Raw genomic sequence first — 13,191 nt, 5'->3', positions numbered from 1 at the left:
TCTCAGTTGCGTAGCATGTAACGCTGCGGGCCCGAATAGCTGTGTCTTCGCAACAGCTGAACTGCTGCTCCTATAGAGACTAAACCATGCCTAGAAAGCAAGATATTTACATACATTTAGGAAGACCAGGGTCTTTATAGTTGGGGCTAAGAAACCGGTTTTGCTTACATTTTATCCATAATTTTAAAATGTGTAAACTCTTAAGTTCACATAATAATATGAGAGAAATCTCAAGGGGCAACCTAACTCCTCAAGAGGGAGAGGCATCCCTAACCCGGTTGACTTGGCCTGGTAAGCTAGCTCAACAGTAACTCACAACATATTACAACTATGTTGTTCTGTACAGGCAGACAGATCAGGAAAAGCCCTTAAACGTTGCTTTGGCGTTACATCCCAGACAAGGTTTGGGGTTTTCCTACCATTCTCATCCTGAAGTTTCAGTGGCTTCTGAACAGAGAGACCTGAACAGGTACTGGAACAAACATCTCCCATCACAGATTGGCCCACAGGGTCAGGCGAGTGCTGGAATCAATGGGGTGATTGGAAGGTTAGAAGCAGAAGGCACACTGTATAAAATGGAAGCACGGAATGCAGAGTGTGGGATGTAGGGGTGAGATCAGTAGGCGTGAAGGTGGACTAAGAGACCAGATGGAGGACAGACAGAGGAACAGAGCGCTGAGCGGTTTCTGGCAATGTGGAGTGCAGGTGAGGTATTTGTAGTGGAAGACAGAGGTACCAATTTGCGAGAGTGAAGCAGTGCAAGTTAGAGAGCGTTTGAAAGAGTAATGGAAGTTTGTGAGATCGAAGTAGGGGAGTGAGGGTAACGGTATAGTTAGAAGGAGTGGGGTCTACGAGAGAGTAAGAATAGTTGAGTGGGGTGTAGGAGAGGAACGCAAGAAGAAGGGTGACAATAGAAAGTGATTGTATTATGAGAGGGTTCGAGTAGCAGCGTGAGGTGGTTTGAGAGGAGCAGCGCAAGGTGGGTTGAGAGTAGGGGTGCGTGGGTGTGTAGTTGCGCGAGGGTGCAGGTGTGTAATTGCGCGAGGGTGCAGGTGTGGAGCTGCGCGAGGGTGCAGGTGTGGAGCTGCGCGAGGGTGCAGGTGTGGAGCTGCGCGAGGGTGCAGGTGTGGAGCTGCGCGAGGGTGCAGGTGTGGAGCTGCGCGAGGGTGCAGGTATGGAGTTGCGCAAGGTGCGGGGACGAGGGCAGCGGGTTGAAAACCCCAAGAGTTCCCTACAGGAGGTTGTTGCCTCCAAAAGGCTGCGAAAGACAAGTGGGGAAGGCCAGATCCCAATATCGAAGACTGCATTGTGTTTCAAGGATGCCAGCGACTCTCCCAGGTGACCAGCAGAGTTGGCGAGGCGAGGCCAAGCCAGTGGTACGAACCTTGACTCGTGAATTGGAAACCGAAAAAGCAAGAAAGAACCGCACAGAGCCGGTGAGTTGGCAAGAGACCGGTGTGTGCTAAGAAAGATTGAACAATATATCGCAAGTGATGGCTGCACATGTATGGAAGAGATGCGAGTAAAGGCAGATCTGTGAATGAACTATAAAGTAAAGACAGCTGTGGAATCAGCGATACTGATTAACGGAGTGGTCCGGCGAAAAGGAGTAGGCCATTTGGAAGTCTCTGTGAAAGGTGCATTGTTTGAGGTGATAAAAGTGAATGAACTGTAAAAGCGAAAGTGAATGAAGTTAACCCATGCGAAACAGGGAGAGGAAACGCTGAACCTTGAATTCTGAGTCAAAATGGTCCTGCTGTGGTCTGTAAAGGAAGCCCCGCACATTTGAAAGTCTTCAACATCCGAAAAGCGGTCTGAGCCAGACTAAGGGAGACCCAAAGTGTAAAATGCTTGGGGAAGGGAGCCCTGGCACGTGTTGTTGAACTGTGAAAGGTCCGAGCATGGCACAGGGGGGACCAACGTTGAGCCTTTGTTTTTGTTTTTATAAGAGGTCTGAGCCCACCAGAGGGAGGCCGGTGTGAACTTATTTGTTTCATTATTTGGGGAAGACTACTGGAACAAGAGCCTTTAACGTGCAAGGCCAGGCGGGCCTCGATTCATGTTCTGAGACTGTTTCAATGTGTCATCCTGCCTACTGAGACTGCCTTATTACGTGCTGTCTAAACGTGGGGAGGAGAGCGGATTCAGCCACATTCATTCTTTGTCGAACACCGATTTTCCTTTTATATACATTCCTCATTTACACATTTTTTTTTTGTACAAGAGCTAGGACAGGCATTAGGTTTCGTTAGCATAGGCCCTTTTGATTTGACAGCCATTACTAAGACTGTTTTCTTTTATTATTTGATGGTCAAGACGACGTCCATCCTAGTTATAGGGCAAAGTAGGAGTGTTTCCAAACCCCATGAAGTTAATAAAGGTTTTACAAATTGTATATTTTGTGTCAGTGCCATACTTGTGATACCATGCCTCCCCTACAGTACAAAAAAAAAAAAAACTTTCAAAGAGGAGGCATGGATAAGACACACAAGTATGAATACGTCCTGGTCAGGATTATTTCCCCTAATTGACTCTAATAGGGCTAGCCTATTGATACGTCATAGGAGGCCGTTAGAATGGTCATCACAAAGATAGAGAGTTCTACGGCCCCCGGTCCAAATGGCCTGACAAATGCTGTTCTCAAGAAGGAACCGGAAGGATGGGCAAGGATTTTAGAACTACTGTTCAATAAGGTGTGCACAGAGCATGTCATCCCCAAAACATGGCAGCAGTCTATATTAATATCTATATATAAGAAGTAAAACAGGAGCTCACTACAGAATGATAGACTACTGTCCATGCTTGACTTCAAAGAGAAACTGTTTGCCTCCTTCTTGCTCAAAGAATTTCAAAGCTGAGCTGGGGTAAATGACACCCTGTACCCATTTCAGATAGGGTTTCGCAAGGGGTCATCAACCGTGGACAAATGCAGGGAGGAAGATTCACCAAACGGCAAAGGTAACCTCACTGGGCACCATTGATTATACTGGAAATTACCCCTACTTGGGCCTTAAGGGGAGTACCTCTCCCGGATATGCCTTAATAAAAGAAGCAAAAAGCAGTTAAGCTCAATAGTTTACCTATATGTTTAGTAAGTATGCCAGACAATCAGCGGGCTACTCCTTAGAAGTCATAATGACCCTATATATATATCAATATCAGTGTTATTGTCCTGCAGTACTCTACGGAATGTAGGCCTTAACCATGAAAGCTGTGGAATGGTTAAATCGCCTAGAGAGGTATTTCTGGTGAAAAATTCTAAACATACCTCCATCTACCCCCATGGAATATTTGAGACACAGGAATTGGGGCTAGTCTCTTCGAGCACCTATATCCTGAGAAAAAGAGGAGAGCTCTACATTAAGTCACGGATTGGACCAAAATGTCCAATGTTGGCAGAATTATGGAAGAACTACGGTACGGAGTCTGCCAGCAACAGAAGTTATTCCAAAGATCTGAAAGTAGATTCTTCGAACATATAATCTGGGTGCCCAATCTTGATTGTGGAAAAGGTTACGAAGTCATAAAAGAGTCCTTTAAAAGAAAGAGCATAATGTGGGTCTGGAATTACTATGCACATCTTGCTAAGCTACGAAACGCTAAGCATGTATCTAAAGGAGCGCATAGATGTGTCAGGACACAGCCTTACCTGCCTCAAAGCCCAAATCCTGAAGGGCGTAAATTGATACTCCAGCTACTAATTAAATCAGCTCCCTCTTCTCACAGTGCATGGCCCACAATGAAAAATACCTCCAGAGTTAAGATTTTGTCATATATGCAAACTACCCCATAAGTTAGAAACAGCTAAGCACGCATTTATGAAATGCGTGAAACACAGCTCTATGTACGTGTGTACTTTGGAATTGTTTGTGAACAATTAAGACTCAATTAAGTAAAGGGATTTCTGGAATTACTGTCTTAACTCAGGATCATTTTCCCTCCACATCGCACTTGATCAACTCTCGAAACAGATGGAAAGACATTTGAATGATTGAATCAGGTGATGGTTTGTGATATATTATGGGATTCTCAGCCCTAAGGGTTCTATTAAGTAGTGTGTGTAAGATGTATGAATATCTTAAACCTTTTTAAAAGTGAAACGAAATGACTTGAATATAGACAATACATTTGATCATCAATGTCTTAACTATCTATGTATTGATTTGCTTGGATTTGATTTGTTGCTGTTAGATTGAATATTGAAATGAAAGTATGAATTTTAATTTTGTAAAGTTTTTTATGAACTAAAAACAAATATAACTAACATTTAAAAAAACAACAACAAAAAAAATCAATTAATCCTGTAATGTTTTCATATGCCAGATCGCAATTCCAATATAAAGCAAGGCAGACTCAGCTTTCCTCACTCTGTGGTTGATAAACATGAGTGCATGAAATAAAGGCATAGCAACAGCTATTATGCTACAAAAAATTTTACATGCACCAATAATGCAATCGACATAGCATCAGTATGGTGCAGTTCTGTTTGGTCCCGCCAAATAAGGGTTGTACAAAAGTGGGCACCCAGAATGAAGAGCAAAATGTGTTAGTCAGGAGAGGTAATTGGGAAGCAAAATTCAAGACAGTGACACCAAAGTCATATCCGGGATTTGCCAAGACACGATACTGGGATCCTAAACAGAACATCTTGCTTCATTGTATAGTGCAGTGCTGTCTTTGGTGAAAATGCCACATACCTGTGGAATTGTTTAGCCAATTGCCTACTTTTACTTATCATGTTGGCCATTTAAGTGAAAGAGGTCCTAGATGGGCGAGAGCGGATCAAATGGCACAGCTCTCTGGCAAGCTTATTTTCAACCCCGACACAAAATGGTTTGCTTTTTTTCTACAATTACAAATTACCTTCCACACACCATGGAGAATTTGCACGTTTCTGTAACATAATGACTACAAAAAGGTGTAACATCTGTTTGATGTGCCATGAGGCCATCCAGCCGGTCGTGGCCAGGATCCATGCTGTGAGGATGCTTTGGACCAAGATCCTGGTTATGATGCTTTGAAAGGTGGATGTGATCCTGATTTTGCCAGCAATCCCCGCCGGTTAGTTGCACCACTGGACTGTGCAACTTTGGAGTACCTCCGATTGCTAGAAGGGATGGAATCGACCTGCGAGTCGGAAACACTCAAGTGCCAGATGGCAGACGGCAGACCAGATTGAGCGGCCTGCCTAGAAGGAGATCTGTGACGGAGCTGATAAGGCTGCAGAGACAACCCCACCATAGAGGAGGGTGTCGCCTGGCCTCCCGTTTCCTGACTCGACAGACATATGGAGATTTCAGCAATGCTGTAGAGCAGCATTGAGGCACGGGGGTAGGGGCAGTGCAGCACCTGCACGATGGACAGCAGCCGCCATTGGCACTGCCCTACTGTAAGGATAGCAGTGAGGCCTGAAGCTGAGGGATCGGAAGATTGAATGTGAAGTGGGGCACTGTGGCAACAGTGCAGAGGGACATATTGGGAAGGCGGCGCAAGCACTACATGCAGATTAACGACTGAGCCCCTGCGAGAAGCTAGAGGGATGACTTATTTATGCTGACAGCAATGTATGATGGCCCTGGTCATGTATGGGGCCCTGGATAATGCGACATAAGGCAATTTGAAATGATGTCTTCACTGGGCACTGAGCCAGGGGAGTTTTTCTGAGGACGATCCTGAAATTGATGATTGTATCACCTTTTTGACATTACAGTAGTGAGTGGAATTTCTGCACCTAGATGATGCTACGCCCAGGCACTGTGTTGTGTCCCTTGCTTATGAGAGAGTAACGAGCACAGGAGGCAAGCACTTACAGACCTGGGTGGTTGTGATGGCCCAAAAGACTAACGCAAATACACTGAGGCAGAGGTGGATTGAGGCCTGGGATCATTGAACTTGTGGGGTGCATGTGTCTCATAATTCATCTGGCGTTCGTAAGTGTGGCTGAAGGAATCACACTGGGCCCACAGGGTACCTTACGGCAACGTAATTTTCTTACCCCAATACTTGGGCACACCTACACATGCCGGATTATAAACCCAAGGGCAAACAGAAGAGATCCATAATGTATTCCTTTGCGCCTAAAGGTGGACAAAAGGGCCCTGCCTCGAAGCATGAGGACACCCACACTGTCGGCCCAAAGACTCAGGGCCAAGATTTGGAAGAGAAGAGTGACTGCGATTGTGGCGCTTCGTGTATCGCTACAGAGCAAAATAGATGAGGTTAAAGCAGACGTGGACTGACTACGTCAAGATATTTGCTCGTTGTCTGAGTGTGTAGACAACACAAACAAAACTTTCTGAAAATGAGTCGGCGACAGGAACTCTGAAGGCTGTGGTACTCTAGTTGCAATCTAGGAATTCAGCCTTGGAGGTGCAGTGGACGATGCTGAGGCGCGCTCTAGGCGCAATAACCTCCATGGGCTGGGTCTTCCGGAAGGCAAAGAAGGTCCGGACCCGCCGAACATGCTCCTTTAGGAGATTGGCATGGGGAAACTATCCCAAAGCTTTAGCATTGAGAGGGAACACCGCTCTCTGCAACGCAGACCACCACCAGGAGTCACCCCGTTACAGTGCGCATTCTTAACTTCAGAGACAGGGAAGAGATCCTTTAGTATTTCGTTTTTTATTTTTTTAAACCTTTATTTATTCTTGGCGGGCATGAATATATATTGCAGTTACATATAAGGCAGCAATAGGTGGTATACGAACAGTTTTTTACATTCATGCAGCGAGGTAAAGGATTGAAGATACAGAGCAGCAAAAACACAGTAGGAAGCTGTAATGAGCATGTTATTATAGGTATCAGCCCTCAGTGTTTACTCAACGGTCCAACAACATTACAAGCAGTTACATCACTGTAGGAGATCCACATGGGGTTACAGGTGTATCCAAGAGGCAGGCCAGCTAGGTTCGGAAATTGCTCATTATGTCCTTAGGCTTGGAAGAGTATGGTATCATGGTAACATACATCTTCGCAATTTTCCACCCATATTAGGTCGGACAAGCACTCTTTCCCTGTTGGTGCCACCGCAGCTTTCCTTTTCTTAAGTATACATTGTTTGGCCACTATGCAGCCCACATTTAAGAGGGCTCTGGTCCTCCTCTCTAAGACCCGTTCCCAAAGGCAGAACAAGGCACCCATAGGTGAGCAGCAGGCTTAAGTTCATTATTTGTGAGAGAGAGTCAAACACATATTTTCAAAACTCTCAAATCTACGGCAGTCCCAGAACATGTGTAGATGAGCCGCCTCTTCCACATGGCATCCGGGGCATTTACCATCATTGTCCGGGTATATAAGCTTGTGCCTACGGGGGATGGGGGGGGGGGTTGGTGTAGTGTAGGCTGTGCAATATTTTGTATTGTATGAGCCTAAACCTAGCGTTCAATGATACAGTCCCAGTCGGAGAGCACATTTTGTCCCATTGTTCATCAGAGATGACAGTTTGCAAATCCACCCCCATTGTGTTTTAGCAGTGGGTGTTCATCTTCCTGCATTGTTTGAGATCATGCTGAATAATGTAGCTAGTATTCTGCGGCATCCGTTGGACCTGGATATATATAAGCCAAAAGCGTGCACTCTAGGGATTCAATAGGAACAGGCCCACAACTTGGATATTGCTGCTCGGAGTCCATAGAATTGTAAAATATTGGTTGTGGTGCCCGTATGTCTCGGTTTCCATTTCTGCATGTTGATTAGATGCCCCCGGGGAACAAGTCCTCTAGTCTTGTGTAGGTGCGGATCACACTATCCCAAGTGGGTCCCAAACCGGCGAATCGCCACAGCGGGAGCGACTTACAATAAGGGTGTCTTACACCGATCAGGCGAAATATTCTTCTCAAGGCCCTAATAGTAGTTTGGACAGGGTCAAATGGGCAGTTGTCGGAATATGTGGTTTTAAGAAGGAGGGTTTTTAAATCGGATTTGTCGGGAGCCAATCGCTCAAGGCAAATGTGTGGAGAGGTGTCCTCTCTTCCCTACCAGAATAATGCAAATTGTCCCTGGGCTGCAAGCTAATATCTTTTGAACTGAGGTGCAGTAAAGCCTCCCTTAGAGAATGGTTGCGCTACTTCCCACTTTTTTCGGACCGCACCCGCATGCCACAGAAATAACGAAAGAAAGCAATTGAGTGTAGTGAAGTATTCCTTGCCAGGCCACATAGGTACATTGGTAAACAAGTATAGTAGCTTGGGTGTCAGGATAATTTTTACTAACGCCAGTCTACCTGCAAGGGAGAGTGGCATGTTCTTCCATCTCCTCACTCTGTAGCCAATGTATGCCTCATGTGCTGTATAGTTCCGAGATAGGAGAGAAGCAGGATCTCTGGCTATACAGACACCCAAATACTGAATGCCACCAGTAGCCGATTTCAGAGGGTATTCGTTCAGGGGTCTAGTCGTAATATCCGTCAAAGGGGCAAATCTCAGACTTGGAGTAGTTGACGACAAACCCGGAATGACCGCCGAACTCCATAATAGCCCTCATTATTGGATCACGGTTAATGTGAGGATCACGGGCATATGGCATAACATCATCGGCATACAGGGAGATAATATCTGGCGGTCCACTCAGTTGGATTCCCCTACCCCTATGGCGATCCCTGATCATGTCTGCCATGGGCTCAATAGCCATCGTAAACAATAGTGGGGGAAGAGGGCAGCCCTGATGCTTTCCTCTCCCTAGGCACAGCGGTCCGGAGAGTTGACTAGGACCCTCGCTGTAGGTTGCGTATATAGAGGTTTAATGTATGCATTAAGATTAGCACCCAGCCGATAGTGTTGTAATACCGTGAAAAGGTATTCCCAGGATACCATGACGAAGGCCTTCTATGCATCTAGTGTAACCGTCACAGCAGAGTTCTCCGGGGAAAGGCGTGACATAGTATTAAACAACCGTCATACATTCAAGCGGCCCATTGATCACTTCCCTAGCAGCCAACGACAGCCCTGAAAGGGGCAAGTCCCTCAACAAGGATTGAGTAGCCGACGACCCCCTGGACGCAGTGGCTCGGTATAAGGTTTCATAAAATTGCACAAACACCTATAGTATCTCATGGTCTGCGAATGTAGTCGTGCCTTGCAATCTAATATAGCATCATTGTGTTGCAGGCCACCAGTGTTTTGCCAGGGCGCTCCACTTCACCGTACCACCTAGCCGCAGCTGGCTTAAAGAAGTCTTTAATTTCCAACTTTCTAACCAATATTTCATGCCTTTGCCTAAGTATTTGCATGCCAAGACCAATCAGGGCGATGTTAACTCCTACCCCACACAAGTACCCCAACTTTAGAACCTCTAGCAATCCTCCCCAGGGACCTTCCCAAAGACACCAGGAATCGCACCAAACCTTCCCCGGGGGCCAGAAACAAGATGCCCTCCATCCCCCAAATTAAGCAGAATTCAAATGAAGGATATGCCATTTTGTTACATTGACACAAGGACTTAACCTTTCATCCTGAGCCAGGTGGTACTTGTTCATCCAGGTTTCTTTACTGATGCGGATAAAAGCGAAGGGAAAAAGAGCCTTCACCATCAGTAGATGTGCTCTCTAAGGAGCTCAAGGAGGTCAATGTTCCATTTCATGTCAGCGCTTAGGGAGTGTATCGAGGAAAGACATATTTCAGCAAAGTCTGAGAAAAGGTGTGTTTTATTGTCAAAGACCACACATAGCCTTGACGGGTACAGCAATGCATACTGCAACTCCAGGTCCCTTAATAGTTTCTTGCCCACTGCGAAGGAGATTCTGGCCTCATGCACCACAGGGGTGAAGTCAGGGTATATTGAGATGTTGGAGGATTGGTATTGAAGATCTCCGATTTCCCTGGCTTTCCTGAAAATCATATCTCTGTCACAGTAATTTATCACAAACTATCACAGGCCTCGGGCTCTGGCTAGGTTTAGGCATCTGGGCCGATATTTGGGATGCTCTTTCCACCAGGAATTGCTGGGACTAGGCAGGGAGGGGGGTGGGAGGCGGTTATTACAGCGGGATCTCGCCTCAAGGTCCTCATTCTTGGCCTTTACCCCAGCCTCCTCCTGTTGTAGGGACCTAAGAGCAGTGTAGACCTCTGTGCTTGGGTCTTCAGGCTGCCCAATGCACTGCTCGGCTTTCGTTATCCTGCCGCTCTCTTTGACGATTCTTTGTTGCATGCGATCAACTCTGTATACCAGGCTGTCAAGTTTTCCATTCACAGAGTCAAATCCTGACTGCATTTTTTCAAGGATAACCGCCATATCAACTTGAGCAGGAAGTGGCTTGCAGCCCGCTTCATCTCCCAGCATGCTTTCTGGTTCAGGCACATCAGGTTTGCCCATCTGTGCCCTAGGGTGGGTCTCTGCTTTTGTCATCACTGACATGTCCAGGAACACTAGCTTAGATTGGCATCCCTGCCCTTTCACCATTTGTTGGATAACTTGCGGGGGCAGTATTAGCCCGCTTACAGGTTCAAGGGGGGGCTCCCAAGTTGCATGTGGTGTCTGGATAGGGGCCAGAGGCAAATGACAAGGATTGCCTCATGTAAGCGGGCCTCGAGAGTGGTGCATGCGTGGGGGGCCAGCAGCCGGTATCAGATATTGGGCAGTGAGAGCACGTACCTCGTACACAGTGGCAGTTCCTCCCATGGATACAGCAAGGCAAGCTGCATAGGGAATGAAGCCATTGTGCTTTTCGCTGTACTTTAGAACGTTCAATGGCAGCGTTTCTCCGCACAGGGGGCAGTGTGTCCAGTTTTCCCTCCAGGCACAGTATGCAGTAGTTGATGGCGATGTTACCAGCAGCTGGGGGGAGCGTGTCCGGCACTTACGTCGAGCAGTACACCCAAGATGGCTGGCGGCTGCGTCCCAGCAGCGCCACTAGTTTTCCGCTGTCGGTCAGGGGTTGTGGGGCGCCGATATAGATGGTGACCATGTCCCTTTCTGAGGCGTGACTCAACTTTCGCTTCGCGTACACCCCGGTATCTCCCTCAGCGCTGGCACGATTTCGGCCGTTCAGCAGTCGCCACAGGGCCTGGGGCTATAAGGCTAGCAGCGTAGCTCTGGGCGTGATAATATCGAGTTTTAGGGCAGTTGCGGGCTCCTCATCTCCCAGCACTCCGGGAGCTCTAAGGACCGACGTCCATCTGGGTGCAGCGCCCCCTGGTGTACATCCTTCAGTATTCTAGAGAAGGCAGCTCCTCTACACTGCGGAAATTCGCGATTAGCTGTCTACACTGATTATACACCGATAGTCCAGAAGAAGCTGAACATGTTTATTCCAACGAAGGAGAGACTTTGGCTTATATATGATATATGACATGACATGACATTTATAACGCGCCTGTACACAAGTGTTTCTAGGCAGGACAAGATAAGGAGGGGGAAACAAAGGGAGGTCAAAACAACGATCTTACTAGGCCTTATGTCATTCAGGTCGTGCAAGTGCAAGGAAGAGGGAGGGGAGAAGTACCAGGGGGTAGGGAGGGAGAAGTGCAGGTTACAAGTGCTGCCAGCTGGGTGGCTCATAAGTGCAGAGTGAAGGGACAGTAGGATTGCAGATACAGACCCTTAAGTGCTGGGTGATCCCAGAGGCAGTATGAGGGCAATTGGACATCCGGGAGCCTGGGCCAGAGTTCAGAGGGTAGCCAGGTGACCAGTGCGCAGAGCAATCAGGGACATCAGAAGGGAAAGGAAGAGAGAAAGCAGAAGCAAAAAGGAAGGTCTTGAGTTGCTTCCAGAACCAGAGGTGGTTCTGCTCAAGTTTGAGAGAGGCAGGGAGGTTGTTCCAGAGGCAGGCCCCAGCCGAGGAGAGAGATCTGCCCTCCACTTTCTGCTTGGAGAAGCATGTGACCCTAAGAGAGTTGGAGATGGATGAGCGGAGAGCTCAAGAAGGAAGATGCTTAGGAAGAGAAAGTTGATAGTAGTGTGGTCCCAGGCCCTAGAAAGCCTTGTGGACGATGCAAAGGGTCTTGAACTTGATCCTTGCAGCCACAGGGAACCAGTGAAGAGATTTAAAAGCTGGAGAGATCCCTGGGCTTGAGGCCAAGGACAAGTCTTGCAGGGCTGTTGTAGATACGTTGCAAAGGTCAGAGAGTAGAGACAAGCAGATTTAGTAAGAGGCTGTTGCAGTAGTCCAGCCTAGAGAGGACCCGGCTCTGGAGACAGTGAGCTTCTGGGGGAAAGTGAGAAAAGGAAGAATACCTCCGAGGAGGTGCAGCTGGTAGTTTGACTTCTTAGAGACATCGGGGATGTGAGGAAAGAAGGAGAGGGTGGAGTCGAAGAGGACACCATGGTCCGTAAGTCTCACAGGAAGGAGCAGGAAGAGGGCCCAGGGTGGCCGGCCAGAGAGAGGGAGGAAAGGAGGGAGCAGGTGACCAGATGAGAGGATCTCAGTCTTACTGGCATTAAGGCAAAGATCATTGACGGCACACCATTCCTGAATTGCAGCCAGACAGTCGGGTATGAGAGAAGGAGCAGAGGTGGCTGTGGGAAGCCTGAAAGAGAGCTGGGTGTCATCCGCATAAAACTGGAAATTGGAACAGAAAGTAGCAGTGAGGTGGGCGAGATGTGCCAGTAAGTGGTTGAAAAGCCACATAGAAACATTAGACCCCTGGAGAACACCACAAGTAGAGAGACAGAAGAGAGGAAAGACCTCAGTTGGACCTGGGAGGATCGGTCAGTGAGAAAGAAGGTCAACTAGGCCACGGCCCGATCAGTGATACCCACGTTGTCACTGAGGTGATTGAGCAGGATGGCATGGTTGACCGTATCAAAAGCAGAGGATAGATCAAGGAGAATGAAGACAGAAGGAAGATTAGAGTCAGGATTACAGAGCAGGTCTTCAGGGGTGTTCAGGAGAGCTGTTTCCGTGCTTTTGGCAGCTCAGAAGCCAGACTGGTGGTCGTGGAGACAACCAACAGATTCAGTATGCAGATTAAGCTGGGAGATGGCCAGCTTTTCCAAGAGTTTGCCCAGGGAAGGAGTGATGGAGATCGGGCGATAGTTAGCCAGAGAGAAAGGATCGATAGAGGGCTTCTTTAGAAGGGGTGCACAAGAAAGTGCTTAAGGGTAGAGGGGAAGGTTGCTGTGGCAAAAGAGTGATTGCAGAAATCGGTCTAGGCTGGAGCAAGGGTGTCAATGTGGTCCTTGATGGTTTTGGATGAGCAGGCGAGAACCTGCTTTCATAGATCGTACTTGTCTAGAAACATTGCCAGGGGTGAACAA

General features: G+C 47.5%; 1 protein-coding gene across 6 annotated transcripts in view; it reads right to left on the bottom strand.

The window, feature by feature from the left end:
- The window catches only part of FBF1 (Fas binding factor 1), a 1,089,678-nt gene that overhangs the window by 1,032,690 nt on the left and 43,797 nt on the right, over positions 1 to 13,191 (bottom strand). The gene's annotated exons all lie outside the window — the stretch shown is intronic.

This window comes from Ambystoma mexicanum, chromosome 3q, assembly GCF_040938575.1.
Source record: "Ambystoma mexicanum isolate Mex_15411 chromosome 3q, UKY_AmexF1_1, whole genome shotgun sequence".
NCBI classification, from domain to species: Eukaryota; Metazoa; Chordata; class Amphibia; order Caudata; family Ambystomatidae; genus Ambystoma; species Ambystoma mexicanum.
This window is presented reverse-complemented; position numbering and strand designations above follow the sequence as displayed.